This window comes from Myxine glutinosa, chromosome 8, assembly GCF_964187855.1.
Source record: "Myxine glutinosa chromosome 8, kmMyxGlut1.1, whole genome shotgun sequence".
In the NCBI taxonomy this organism is placed as follows: Eukaryota; Metazoa; Chordata; class Myxini; order Myxiniformes; family Myxinidae; genus Myxine; species Myxine glutinosa.
In genome coordinates, this window is record NC_136268.1 from 149,295,638 (window position 1) to 149,311,114 (window position 15,477).

Genomic DNA, 15,477 nt, shown 5'->3' on the forward strand with positions numbered 1-15,477 from the left:
GAGGAAAGAGAGAAGGAGAAGGAGGAGAAGGAATAGGAGGACAGGGAGGAAAAGTATAAAAAGATGGAAATCAGTGAGATTCGTAAAAGATTGAATGTATTACAGCAAATAAATCAATCTCAACGCACTGAAGAGGAAAATAAAGAAAGAATGACTCTTGTGAAGATATTGGTTTTAAAAACGGCTGAGATGAGTTCAATTTCAGGGAGGAGATTTACACGAGAAAGTGGGGAAGAAGAAGAAGAAGGAAAAGATTATGTGGTTGATGATGCTATTGACTTTAGTTAGTTTTTATTTGTAAATAAATGGAGGAGAGAGTGAAGGCATTCCTGAGGATTCTTTGTGTTTTAAAAATTAAGATAGAAATGTATATGTTGAAAACCAAAGAGGTTTTGATACTCTGTCGGAATTTTTCTGATAAATAAATATGAGTTATTATCTTAAATGTAAAAAGAAAACTAAATCTAAAAGTGTATTGTATGTTAAAGCTAAAAATAATAGAGTTTATCAAAAAGGAATATGTCAAGTGTGTGGCTCTAAAAAGTGTCAATTCATCTCTCCTAAAAGTGGAGGAGACATACAAAAGTTTTTGTCAGGTAGCAAATTTACAACAACTGGAATTCCAGGGGAACTACACCTTCCAGGGTATTCTTTCTGTGGTCCAGGAACAAACCTGGATAAAAGATTAGATGAGGCTGACAATCCTAAACCTTGGTCTAAACCTATAAATAGGGTTGATGAAGTGTGTATGAAGCATGATATTGCTTATGGGAATACCACTACATTGGATGAAAAACATGAAGAAGACAGAGAAATGTTGTATAATTTGTCCTTGATACGAAATCCTACATTGAGAGAGAAAGTTGATCGGTTTATTGTAAAAAAAATGATAAGTGTCAAATTGAAACTTGGTCTTGGTTATTCCTCAAAAAACTATTAAGCTCTAATGATGTCATCAAGACTGAGGAGCTTTTGGTTAATGAATTACACAAACCTATAATCACAAAGTTTAAAAGAAGGAAAGTTTATTCAAAAGACACAGACCACATCTGGTCCGCTGATTTAATTGAATTGAATAATGATAAGGGATACAGGTATGCTTTAACCGTAATTGATTTGAGGAGTAGATTTGCTTGGGTTGTTCCTTTGAAAAACAAGAGAGGTTATACTCTGATGTTAGCCTTCCAACAGATATTTAATAAAAGTAAAAGAAAACCAAAGAAGTTATGGACTGACGAGGGAACAGAGTTCTACAACAAAATATTCATGAAATTTCTTAAGGGGGAGGGTATTAAATTATACAGTACCTTTAATGAAGGAAAGGCAGTTGTTATTGAGCGTTTTAATCGTACTTTAAAAGAAAAATTATATAAAAAATTCACACAACTTGGTTCTCAAAAATGGGTGTATTTAATTCAGGATATTGTTGATAATTACAATAATACAGTTCATTCATCAACAAAATCAAAACCATCAGAAACATTTACAAAATTAAAATATGAAATGGAGATTAATTTGAAAAAACGCAAGTTCAAAGTTGGTGATATGGTAAGAATATACAAATGGAAAAGCCATTTTGAAAAAGGTTATACACAAAAATGGACTCGTGAATTATTTAAAATCATTGATGTAATGGATACAGTTCCTTGGACTTACAAATTAAATGATATGAATGGGGAAGAAATATTAGGGGCATTTTATTCACAAGAATTACAAAAAACAAAGCTAATAATTCATTAAACAACATTTCTATTCACCCCACCCAGATTAGCTAATTTAATTAGTGGTAAAAAAAAAAAAAAAAAAAAAAATCATAAGCCACGCCCACACAGACCCCGCCCACACAGACCCCGCCCACACAGACCACACCCATCATCCCCCACCCCCAGTGCGTCCCCCACCCTTGATCCCCCCCCCATCCCACCCCCACCTTCCCCACACACACACAAGGGGAGGGGAGGGGTGGGATGGGGGGAATCAAGGGTGGGGAACGCACCTCCCCCCTCCTTTTTCCTTTATTCTCGTTTTGTAATTAATTATTAAATAGTTGTATACAAAGCAAATATATTCATATAATATTGAAAACAAAATCTTTATATTCACAAAACATTTTTCTTGAGGTATACATTCAACATCTCCCCAGCACAAGACATCAATTTCTTCCCAGCACAAGTCAAAGGTTGGTTCAACAGATGTCTTCAGGTTTTGAATCTCTTTCTATTAAATACAAGGGACAAGGAGAAAAATATGTTATATACCTCAACGATTTAAAATAATGAATATTATGAGTATTATGAATCGCACACACACATACACATACCTCCAAAAAGTTGAGTTTGGTGTAAATGCTGCTGAGATGAAAATTTAGGGTATCACAGGTCGCAGGTATCTCAAAATAACCCCAATCAGAGTTGTGATCATGGTCGTGGTCGTGGTTGTGATCATCGATCTCAACTATCATCTCAGCTATTGAAGTAATGTTCTGTTGGAAAACAAAGCGAGAAACTGTAAAATTTGCAATACGTAAAGTTGAATCTAACAGAGAAATAGAGTTTATCAAGATGAAAATTTTAAACTCACATGGGTAGGGAATGAATTAGCACTCCTCGGAACTTCAAGGTTGTGAAATTCGTTGTCAGTCATTTGTTCTGTTGTTGAGACAAACTGTCCAGAATAGAGGCTGTCCAAACACCCAGCCATCTTATTTATGGGAGGCTGTTAAAAAAAGAGAAAAAACAGTAATTATTGAGAGGCTGTTAAAAACGACAATAAATTGTTAATCATGTTCTATATAAAACAATGAATAATTAATCGTTAAAACCAAAAAAACTTACCTGTCTTGCGAAAAAGCTTCAAACTCAATGCCATCTTCAACGTTGGAAAACATTTTTCAAATGAAGCCACCTCAAGTGGGGTTCCGTTAATATAGCTGGAATGGGGAAATTTAATGACATCATGGAGGCAATGATTGATAAATTGATCGTCTGTTTGCCGTGTCGCGAGCAAGGCCTTTGCCGCGTCGCGAACGATTTGAAATCGAAGTTAAGTGATTGTTCCCATTTGTATTTTCGTTAAAACTGTATTTATTTATGGTGTTGTACGTATATTGTGTCCCGACGAAGATTTTTCGGTGCAAATCTTTCATACCTGTATTGAAAATCGTGTTAATTTGTGTCGTGTCTTGAGGCCTTGTACAGTGTGCACTGTACAACCTTGAGGCTTTGTTTTTCTCTCAGCGGTCCGTCGTTTGTGAGCCAATAACTTTCGTTCTCTGTATTCCCAGTCTTTTCACCCATAGCCTACTTCCTTGTGTAAATCTCAACTCAAAAAAAAACAAAAAAAAAAAAAAACATTTCCTTCTCTGTTCTCATTCGTTTATTCATTCTTATTCGTTCGTTCGTTCTTCGACCACGTGTTTCTCCCCCATTTCCCCAGATAGATTTCACTCATTAACCTTCAATGTTTACACTTTCCCCTCAAGTTATGTATTCCGTCATATTTTATAACACCTTTTTCTTCTTCTTCTTTAAAAGGCTGCTTTTGACTTGCTCACCAAATCAATTCATCCCAAAAAAAATATCCATCTCCTATAGTGCCTTTTTTCTACATTCCCTAAACTCTCCTGCACTCCATCCTCCATCCAGCGTCCTTAAACGTATTTTTAACTCGAAGGTCACAAGAAACTCATTTTGCAATAAATGTTCGTTTCCCATAAATCGTACACTTTCAAAAATCCAATCTCACCCCTCCCCTCCAAATCTTCCCCATAACCCCTCCCCTCCAAATCTTCCCCATCACCCCTCCCCTCCAAATCTTCCCCATCACCCATCCCTTTCAAATCTCCCCCCTTGCCCCCTCCCTCCTAAACTACCCCCTCACCCCTCCCCGCCAAGACGCCCCCTCGCCCCTCCCCTCCTAGACTCCTGCCTCACCCCTCCCCTCCAAATCTCCCCCATATCCCATCCCTTTCAAATCCCTCCCCTTGTCCCTTCCCTCCCAAACTCCCCCCTCACCCCTCCCCTTCAAATCTCCCCACCCTCATTGCTTCTCAATTTCCCCCCTCTCACTCCCCCTCCTCAAAGCGTCCTCCCCGCTTCTTCCCCCTTCAAACTCTCACCTCCATCTCCCCCAACCTTCTGCCTCGCTCTTCCCCCTCCTCAAATAACACCTCATTGTGGCTCACCCAATCACCATCAAACCTTTTGTCCGCCCCATCCTTCCCTTTCTCCGAGCTATTCTGAAATCTCTGACACACCTTCAACAGCTCTCCCTACCTCTTCCACCTCTTCCACATCTTACCCTACCCCTCCTCCCCCCTGTTCTGTATCTGATGCTCCCCCTTCCTCTTCATTAACGGTATGGACCTCAAACATCCGGGGCCTTCGTTCAAACTTAACTGATCTCTCCATACAGGTTGCTTCTGTCAAACCAGACGTGATCTGCTTAACAGAAACTTTCCTCCTTTATGATGTCTCTGATTCCATAGTATCTCTCCCGGGCTACTCCTTCCTCCGGTATGATAGACCTGAGCCTCGTCCTGGAGGCGGGGTTGCTATCTTTATCAAAAACTCTCTTCCTCACTCGCCCTGCACTGCACTCTCTCCACCTCACCCCCAGGAATACCTCTGGCTACGGCTTCCCCTTCGCTCCCACCTCTTGTTCATATGTGTGTTGTACCGTCCACCAAACAGTGATGACTCCATCTACATCTCGCTGTCTGATGATATGGACCAACTTCTATCTACTCATCCCAACTCTCTCTTCCTCATATGTGGTGATTTCAACTGTCATCATGCCAGTTGGCTGGGTGTGGGTACCTCTCTCACCAGCCATGGCTCCTCAGCAAAGGACTTCTGCGACTCACTGGGACTGACACAATCTGTCAATTTCCCGACCCGGATCTCAGTCAACGGAACATCTTCTCTTCTGGACTTGGTTATGACTAACTTCCCTGAAAATGTCTGCTGCTCTTCTTCTGGTCCGATCGGATCATCTGATCATGTCCTTGTTAAAGTGGACATCTCTCTGACCATCCTCAGGGAGCCTGCTCAGCGTCGACGAGTCTGGCATTTCACTCAGGCCAACTGGCACGGGCTTCAAGCAGCCATCAATCATCTGGACTGGTCTCCCATCTCTACCACCTCTGACATCAACTCATCCTGGGAATTCTTCCAAAGTAAATTGCTCTCTCTCATGCACAGATTTATCCCATCTCGTCTTCAGTTGTCATACCCTTCCTCCCGTCCATGGTACACGGAATCTTGTGGTGAGGCTGTTGCCCAGAAACAACTTGCCTTCGTCTCCTGGAAAGCAAATCCAACGGAAGGAAATCTCATTTCCTTTCACAAAGCCCGAAACAAGTGTGTGTCCACCCTCAGGAAAGCCAGGAAACAATATCTCTCCGTTCTCAAGACCGAACTCTCTTATCTGTCTCCCTCTTCCAAATCCTGGTGGCATCTGGTCAAATCCGTTTCTGGTGTTTGTTCCCCCTCCATCCCCTCCCTTACCTCAAACGGCTACACAGCTGACTCCGCACATGAAAAAGCTGAATGCCTCAACTCTGTGTTTGCCTCTAAATCTTGTGTCCCAAACCCATCCCTCTCCGTACCCACCATACCCAGTCGTACCCTGCTGCTCCTGGACTCCGTGTCCTTTCCTCCTGACAAGGTGGAAAAGTTTCTGTCAACCCTCGACTCTGATTCTGCAACTGGACCCGACGGCATCAGCCCACGGGTCCTAAAATCCTGCTCTGCTGCTCTATCTCACCCTCTCTCTGTTCTCTTCACCCTCTCTTTTGCTCAAGGTCAACTGCCATCTGCTTGGAAATCAGCCAACATCACCGCTTTGCACAAAAAAGGTGCAAAAACAGATCCTTGCAACTACAGACCAATCAGCCTTCTCCCAATTATCAGCAAAGTCATGGAATCCATCATTGCTTCGGATATGAAATCTTTCCTCTTCTCCAATGGCTTGATCTCTGATCATCAATTTAGTTTCAGACCAGGTCACTCTACTCTGGACATGCTGCTTCTGCTGTCTCAACAATGGATGGAGGTCCTCAATGCCAAACAGGAAATCAGAGCTGTCTCCCTCGACATATCACGTGCCTTCGACACAGTCTGGCACCCCGCTCTGCTCACCAAACTCTCCTCCTTTGGTATCCATGGAAATCTCCATGCATGGCTGGCGGACTTCCTCTCTAGTCGTCGTCAACGTGTGGCCCTGAATGGGTTTCTCTCATCTCCTCTTCCTGTTCAGGCTGGAGTTCCCCCAAGGCAGTGTTCTGGGCCCCGTGCTTTTTCTGGTCTTCATCAATGATCTCTCTGACTCTCTCGAAAATCCTCCCTATCTCTTTGCTGATGACTCCACTCTCTGCCGCTCCATTCCTCTTCCCTCAGATCGGCAGTCTGCTGCCTCCTCACTCTCTGAAGACCTGGACAAAATCACAGACTGGTCAAACAAGTGGAACATGTCTTTCAATCCTGACAAATCTCACACTCTTACTATGTCTCTCCGAAAAGATCGACTGGACAACCCTCCCATCTACTTTCTCAACAATCCTCTCCAAGAAGTTCTGTCGCTCAAGATTTTGGGTCTCACTATCTGCCATGATCTTTCTTGGGAAAACCACTTTTCCAAGCTGGCCTCCAAAGCCAGTCGCCGACTGGGCATCCTCCGTCGTGCGAAGTCCTTCCTCGGCACACCTGAGCTCCTCACCACATACAAGGCTTTCATCCGCAGCTCAATGGAATACTGTTCTCCCCTATGGGCCGGTGCTCCTGCCTCACACCTAGCTCGGCTTCACGCTGTTGAAACCAAAGCTTTCAGAATTATTGGAATCTCCCGCGATGACGCTATCTCTGAGGGCCTTTCACTCACTCACCGCAGGCAGGTAGGTGGTCTTTCTGTCTTCTACCGACTCCTCTCCGGCCTTGCACCCCCAGCTCTCTCTGTGCTCTGTCCCCCAAATATTCCTACAGGTCGCACAAGATCTGCCAGCAACCCTCTGATGGTTAAACTGCCGAAATCTCGGCTCTCTGCTCACCTTCACTCTTTCATACCTCTTTTCTCCCGCCTCTGGAACAAACTCCCTTACTCCCTTCAATCCCACTCCTCCCTCCAGGTCTTTAAAACAGCTGTTCACCACCATCTCTTATCTTCCCCCATCCAAAACCTTGATCTTTTCTACCCCCGCTAATTCACCCCAGATCCACCTTGTTTGAAATTCCAACTTCTTTCCTGGAAGTCCTGGCAGTGTCCATATGTTTTATACCTCTCCCACCGCCCCCTTCCCATGCCCCCCCCCCCCAAAGCCCTCGCCCTCTCTCAGATTTCTCGATGTCTCCATGTCTCTCGGTCCCTGCTCTCAAATGTTGTGTTTGTGTCCTTCCCCCTCTCTCCCCATCTTGTCTACCGCTCCCGATGTTATATGTTTTATGTGTTGGTTTGTCTTTCTGTGTGATTAATGTTCGCTCTTTCACGAGCCTCGATCTTGTATACAAAAAAAAAGAAAAAAAAAAAGAGTTTCTTTAAAATTCCCGGTGTGTCCCTTCAAGGAAGGCAATTAACATTCTTTATGGGATTTAATGTTTAAAAATATCACTTGACTAAGACATAATATTTTTGCTTCGGGCAAGAGAAGAGTAAAACTGGTTTCTCAGGTAAAACATTCATGTTCGTTGAGTCTCTGTTTATAATGAAAAACTGGTGTGCAAGAACATTGAGGGAGGTTTACCATTTTATCTTAGCTCAATTAAAATATCTTGAAAAAGAACCAAGAGTAAAAGGTTAAAAGGTCCATAAGGTCAGAAGGATCACAGGTGTTTAAGTGGTCTAATGAATAAGGATAGCATGTCAAAAGGTGAGAAGGTTCGTAAAGAACAGGGTGAGAGAAATAGAGGTGCTTTGGGTTAATGAGGAGAGAGGAAAATTAACATGTAAGTCAATGGGAATTTGGAGGTGTCCCAGGATCAACATTATTACACTACTGGTGTCCCTACTCCAATACAGAGGCCAGGACGTCCCCGCAGAACCACAAGGAGGGATGATCGCCAGCTGCACCAGTTAGTCCGCAATGGCCATACCAAGTCAGCTAATCAGCTTAGGGCTGAGTGGCAGCAACTGACAAATGTGCCTGTATCCAGAAGGCGAGTCATCCAACGACTGGTTCAAGCAGGCTATCGTGCCAGGCATCCCCTAAGAAAGCTACGCCTGACCAGACAACACCGCCAGCGCCGATTGCAGTGGGCCAGAGAGCACCGTCAATGGCAGCCAGGACACTGGAATCACGTGATCTTCAGTGACTAGTCTATATTTCTGGTCTATCGTCAAGATGGCCGCGTCCGAGTGCGCAGGCAAGTGCATGAAGCCTACAACAAAGATTGTATAGTGCCAAGAGTCCAAGCTGGAGGTGGTGGGGTGACCGTTTGGGCTGCTTTTCATGCAGGGGGCAAAACTAACATGGTTGTTCTGAATGGAAACCTGAACCAGTTCAAGTACAGGGCCATTCTGGAAGAAACATTGCTTCCATTTGCTCATGCAGCCTTTCGAGGAAACTTTGTCTTCCAAGATGATAATGCACGGCCTCATCATGCTCGCATGATCCAACACTTTCTGGCTGACCGTGGTGTAGAGCATATGGAGTGGCCTGCCATGTCCCCGGATATGAATCCGATAGAGAACTTGTGGGCAGATTTAACGCGTCAAATCGACCACTTGGACCAGCAGCCGACCTCTGCGCGTGAATTGCAGCAGGCTATTGTCACTGCATGGCAAGCGATTCCTGTCCAAACCTTGGCAAATCTCGTGAACAGCATGCCTCAACGTGTGCGTGCTCTCCTGAATGCTCGTGGGGGTTACACGAAGTACTGGACTGTAATTTTACTGTCCGTAATCCCAGTCATAATATAACTTTTGTTTTTGTTAAAAAAAAAATTGGCTAATGTGCAAAATAAAGAGATACTTCTGGAAAACGTACAGAAGTTTAACACAGTACTGTCCATGAATTGAGTTCGATATCAGTTTACATCACTTTCAAGGATCAATATAAGGTCTCACAGCTGACAATGCATATCAGAGCAAAAACCAAGCCATGAGGTCGAAGGAACTGCCTGCAGAGCTCAGACAGGATTGTGTCGAGGCGCAGATCTGGGGAAGCCTACAAAAAAAATCTCTGCTGCATTGAAGGTTCCCAAGAGCACAGTGGCCTCCATAATTCTTAAATGGAAGAAGTTTGGAACAACCAGGACTCTTCCTAGAGCTGGCCGCCCGGCCAAACTGAACAATCGGGGGAGAAGGGCCTTGGTAAGAGAGGTGACCAAGAACCCGATGGTCACTGTGGCTGAGCTCCAGAGATCCTGTGTAGAGATGGGAGAAACTTCCAGAAGGACAACCATCACTGCAACACTCCACCGATCTGGGCTTTATGGCAGAGTGGCCAGACAGAAGCCTCTCTCAGGGAACGACACAGGAAAGCCCGCTTGGAGTTTGCAAAAAAGCACCGAAAGGACTCTAACACTGTGAGAAACAAGATTCTGTGGGCTTTCATGTGTAGTCAGGTTCACTATGTTTACAAATATAATTTCGTTCAAAATTTTTGGAGATTAGCAAACCTGTACATTTTTGGAATCATCAGAGCATGGAGAATCCGAAAATCAACATTGGCATTTGCACAGACACCTGCATGGCCGCCATTTTGGATTTTCAAAATGGCCACTGTCGGGGAAGTGGTGTGAGACTCAAGACTCCAATGATGTCACAGGTTTACAAAAGGTCATGACTTTATTAACTGGTTGTTCACTTCATTCCAATACCAAATAATACTGTTTAACTCAATGGACCAGGTAACTCTATCCGCATAGTCCCTCTTTCATGGCTGCAGCGCCGAACCCGTGGTACGCGTTCATTCCGTCGGGCAGGGCTTCTGAGGATGAGTGCTCCCTTGACTCAAAGTCTCTTCTGTTTATATCGGCAAACTTCAGTTAATCCTCTGTGCGCTGAAATCGTAATCCCTTCTCCGCTGCTTCTAATCCGTTCTCCGCAAACGTTACTCGGTCGCCTCACTGGCACCAGCTCGCTCCCCTCCCTGCTGGGAATTTGCTTCATCCTCTTTGCATCCCGATGAAAGACAATAGTACGGGCTTGGGAATGTGTGTTAGCCCGGGGTCGTGCTAAAGCTACACAACAGGACTCCCAGCTTCGACAGGGCGAGATGCATTCCTGACATTCTTACGACCACCTGCTCGTACCTTGGTTCGTTACCAGTTCCAACCAATAAGTTACACTGAGTTACACTTCCACAATTCCCTCATCTTTTTGTTTTTGTTTATATTAACCATTAATCTAAACATCAATATAAGTAAACAATCAATCACTACAAGTAAACATCAATACAATTTCCTTAGGCATACACCGTCATCCTGCAAGAATCTGATCACAAAACATTTCGTTGGTTATTGACTCCTTCCATATTGTTAATTCAATCTATTTCATTTGCATCACAAATATCTTTGTAAAACAACACTTCACCATCACCAAGATACAACAATTTTGCTTCACCATTTTCAAGTTTTTAAAGCATCTGCAACATCTGGCAAAAACGTTTCCCTCCAAACAAATGTTGATTCTTTGTTTGAAAGGAAGGGCTGATCACTTGTGTTTGAATTCGGGTATGAAACATTTTCTTCTGTCTTTATAAACACCTGCACTACTTCGTGTAGGATTTCGCTGTTGTGGTAACGGTGCGGAGTCATAGACTGACCCTGCTCTCCATGTAGCATTCTTGCCACTCTTGCTGTGAACCATAATGATTCCTTGAACAAGGCCTTCGCCCAGTTGTAGTCGACTTGCCTCCTCCCTCATTATGAGTGGGCAGCAAGTGTTGGTGTAATGTTGATTGGCCAGCAAGATGTGGAACAGGGATGCCGGATGCATCCACAATGATGTTGGGACCATGGTGTTCAGGTCATTCATGGTCCATACCAGGAGCAACCAGCAGAATCGTGCACAGCTGTTGTGACAAAGGCACAGCCGTTTTTTGCAGCTCCATGCTGGTTCCCCGGACGTTGGTGAAGTAATAACATATGTCCCCGCATTTCACAGAGGTTGCAGGTAAAATGTCGTTGTCCTGCAACTTCTGATGTGGTGAATGTTCGAAGCCTTCGAACAAGAGTAAGTGATCGCCTTTCTTTCATATGTTGCAGTGTGATCCAGGCAAATGGTCACATAAATTTCCTTGGTGAAGGTAAGCATCCATCTCCAAGTTACATGGGAGAATGTCTTCATCATTCTTTGAGAAAGAGGGTGTATGCCATGTTTAACTTCATTTTTTAGCCACAAATTTTCTTTCTCGAACTTCTTCCCAATTCCGTTAGCACCCCTTTCAAATGTGATCTCGTCTTATCCTTATGCTCAGTCACATCTGAATCTGCTTTCCACACACACTGAATCAGATAGGGTACATCTTACCATGAAATCAGCATAATCATGTATATCTTCCGACAGTTTCACATTCAACAATTTGTTGTTTTTCCTTAACACAAAAAAAGTTATATTCATTTATATGCGCCACACAAATAATATTCAATCAGGTATGTATTTTATTACTAAACTAAGAATAGCATCCACAATTGCTTTCAGGTTAATATAGTTCAAAAATTAACTCATGCAGGTATTTTAGCACTACTCTAAGAAAATAAATTGTATATGATTACAATCACAAACGGGAATATCTAATTCCCAACAACAATTTTCCCAAACCAACAAATTAAGCATAATGTATTATTACCATAATTCCTCTCCACTTTTTCTTTTTCCTTTTTTTTTTTTTTTTTTTTTCCTAACAGTGTGTCACTCGTGGTGATATGAGTTCACTGATATTGTAATTGACACAACTCATAACATTGTCGTTATGCCATTATCTTAATTCTACTGTATTCATTTGCAACATCACTTGATTTAATAATAATAATAATAATAATAATAATTCATTTATTTTGTATAGCGCTTTTCCAGAAGCCCAAAGGCGCTTTGACAGAGTGGCAAACACAATGCATAACAAAACAATACATGAAAACAACAATTGCAAAAAGACAAGAATCAATAGGGAAATATTTAAAGCAAAAGGAGGGAGAAGGAGAAGAGATAGTCAGGGGTTAAATGCTGTGGGTTGAATGTTGAATGCAGCGTTGAACAGGTGGGTCTTTAGTGATGTTTTGAATGTGGTGAGTGAGGAGGAGTCTCTGATGGTGTGAGGTAGTGAGTTCCAGAGGGTGGGAGCAGCGATGGAGAAGGCCCTGTCCCCCCAGGATCTGAATTTGGTCCGGATGGAGGGGGTCAGGAGGTTGGTACCAGCAGAGCGGAGGTTGCGGGTGGGAGTGTGTCTGGAGAGGAGGTCAGCCAGGTAGGATGGGGCCAGGTTATGGAGGGCTTTGTATGTCAAGAGGAGGATTTTGTACTGGATTCTCTGGGGGATGGGGAGCCAGTGAAGCTTGTAAAGGACGGGGGTGATGTGGTCACGGGTCCGGGAATGAGTGAGTAGACGGGCAGCGGAGTTCTGAATGTATTGGAGTTTATTGGTGATTTTTGAGGGTGAACCATAGAGGAGGCTATTGCAGTAGTCCAGACGGGAGGTGATGAAGGCGTGGATGAGGGTTTCTGCAGCCGTGGAGGAGAGGGATGAGCGGAGACGGGCAATGTTTTTCAGGTGAAAGAAGGCTGACTTTGTGATCTGTTTAGTGTATTTGTCGAAGGAAAGGGTTTGGTCAAAGATGACGCCAAGATTCCGGATGTGAGGGGAGGTGGATACTGGGATACCGTCGATGTTGAGGGCAAAGTTATGGGTGGATTTTGTGAGCGTTTTTGGGCCAATGATGATTATTTCAGATTTATCACAGTTAAGCTTGAGGAAGTTGATTTGAAGCCAGGATTTTATTTCAGTGATGCAGTTTGTCAGGATAGAGTGGGTGTCGGTGGAGACGGACTTGGTGGAGATGAAAAGCTGGATGTCATCGGCGAAGCAGTGGAATTGGAGACCATGACGGCGGATTAAGTGACCGAGCGGGGACAGGTAAAGGATGAAGAGGAGGGGGCCAAGAACTGAACCTTGGGGGACACCTTGGGGGAGGGGAGCAGTGGGGGATTTGCAGTTATTGATGGAGATGAACTGGCATCTGTCAGAGAGGTATGATTTAATCCAAGAGAGGGCAGTGCCGGTAACGTTAAAGGTGGATTCAAGTCGGGTGAGGAGGATAGTGTGATCGATGGTGTCAAAGGCAGCGCTGAGGTCGAGGAGGACGAGAATGTTGAGGTTGCCAGCGTCAGAGGAGAGGAGAAGGTCGTTGGTGATTTTGAGGAGAGCAGTTTCAGTACTGTGGTTGGAGCGGAATCCGGATTGGAATGTTTCATACAGGTTATTGGCAGAGAGATGATGTTTGAGTTGAGTGGCTACAGCGCGTTCCAAAACTTTTGACAGAAAGGGTAGGTTGGAGATGGGTCTGAAGTTGTTTAGGGTGTCAGGGTTTAGACCAGGTTTTTTTAGAATGGGGGTAACAGCAGCAATTTTGAGGGAAGGTGGGACGATGCCTGTAGACAGGGAGGAGTTTATTGTTGCAATGATAAGTGGAGAGAGAGCAGGGAGGGAGGCTTTGACAAAGCTGGAGGGGATGGGGTCAAGAGTGCAGGTGGCAGTTTTCATTCCTATGAGGAGTTCAGAGAGGTCAGTAGGAGAGATTGGGGAGAACCGAGACAGGGGATGGCAGGACAAGGGGGGGCAGGTGGTTGGAGGGGGAGCGGGTGCGGCGGTGGTCAAGCTGTTGTAGATGTTGTCAATTTTGCGTTGGAAGAAAGAGAGGAAGGAGATGCAGTTGTCTACTGTGAATGACTGGGTGGTGGTGTTCAGGGGGCGGAGGAGTTTGTTTATTGTCGAGAAGAGTGCTTTTGGGTTTCCGGAGCCAGAGTGGATAATTTGAGAGTAGTAGGCAGAGCGGGCGCGGGAGAGGGCATCTTTGTAGTGTTGTATGTGGTCCTTGTAGGCTTGGGAGTGAACTGTGAGACCCGTTTTATTGCGGAGTCTTTCAAGTTGGCGAGCACGAGTTTTCATCAGGTGGAGTTCAGGGGTAAACCAGGGAGCAGAATGGGTGAAAGAAACTGTTTTGGTTTTTACAGGCGCAAGCTGGTCAAGGCAGGAGGAGAGAGTGTGGTTGTAGTAGTCAGTGAGGTCGGAAGGGGTGTGGAGGTCAATGAAGGGAGAAGTGGACATTTTTTCAGAGAGGGTGGATGAGAATGAGGTAGGTGAAAGAGCGTTTAGCTTACGGAAGTTGATTGTGCGATAATGCCTTGGTGTTGGGGCGGGGATGTTGATGGTCAGAGTGATGGCTAAGTGGTCAGAGAGGGTGAGGTCGGAGCCATAGAGATGGTGCAAATTTAATCCAGTGGAGCAGACAAGGTCCAAAATGTGACCACGGATATGGGTAGGAAAGTCGACATGTTGAGTGAGGTTAAAGCAGGTGAGTAAATCAGTGAGGTCAGTGGTTATTGTGGAGTCAGTGGAGTCCATGTGGATATTGAAATCACCAAGGAGGAGGATTGAGGGGGAGAGGGAACATAGCTGGGTCAGAAAGTAGGAGAAGTCAGACAGGAATGATGGGTGTGGTTTGGGAGGGCGGTAGACGACAGCCATGACTGACTGCGTGTGACCAGAGAGTTTTAAAGCCAGGTGTTCAAATGATGGAGCAGATGAGATGGAGATGAGGTTGGTCTTGATGTCTTGACGGTGGATAACGGCAATTCCACCACCTCGGCCCTCCGAGCGTGGTTTATTGACGTAGGAATATCCATTGGGTGTGGTGAGGTTGAGTGTGTAGTAGTCCAGAGGTTGTTGCCAGGTTTCGGTGAGACAGAGAAAGTCCAGTTTGTTATCCAGGATGTATTCGTTCAGGATGAGGCATTTATTGTTGAGGGACCGGGTGTTGAACAGGGTGAGCTTGATGTTGTTTTGAACAGCAGGGATGAATTCAGGTGATTTAGCCAGGGTTCGTAGGCAGGAGGTGCGATCGTGTGGGTTGCTGTGACCAGGTGCGCTGGGACGAAGAGTGAGAGTGCGCTGAGCCGACCAGAGGACGGGGATGGAGTGACCTGATTGCAAATAAACAAACTTACGACCGGAGCCACGGTGAATGTACCTGGGTCGTCGGAGGAGTCCATTTGATTTGATGGCAGAGATGCATGATGGGGTGGAGCGGGTATTGAGCAGAAGAAGCCTTGCGGCGGAGTACTTCAGAGCCATGCAGGCAGGAGCGAAGGGACGAGTACGAGGCCAAGGTCGAGGAGGCAAAGCGGCAAACGCAGCGGCAAACGCAGCGGCAAACGCAGCGGCAAACGACTGCAGCCGCTAATCAAGACCACAGCGGCAAACAAGACCACAAGGCCACCAAGACCACAAGGCCACCGGCAAACAAGGCCACCGCCACAGCCACCGCC

The 15,477-nt window shown here is 44.9% G+C and overlaps 1 protein-coding gene and 1 long non-coding RNA gene across 4 annotated transcripts in view; both read right to left on the reverse strand.

Moving 5' to 3' along the window:
- Nucleotides 1–15,477, reverse strand: part of LOC137433010 (uncharacterized) — a 585,711-nt gene that overhangs the window by 17,215 nt on the left and 553,019 nt on the right. The gene's annotated exons all lie outside the window — the stretch shown is intronic.
- On the reverse strand, nucleotides 1,956–2,673 carry LOC144893175 (uncharacterized). Its single transcript, XR_013624238.1, has 3 exons — nucleotides 2,581–2,673; nucleotides 2,321–2,482; nucleotides 1,956–2,217 (listed from the first exon to the last, which is right to left on the reverse strand). It is a non-coding gene; the product is annotated as an uncharacterized LOC144893175 (long non-coding RNA).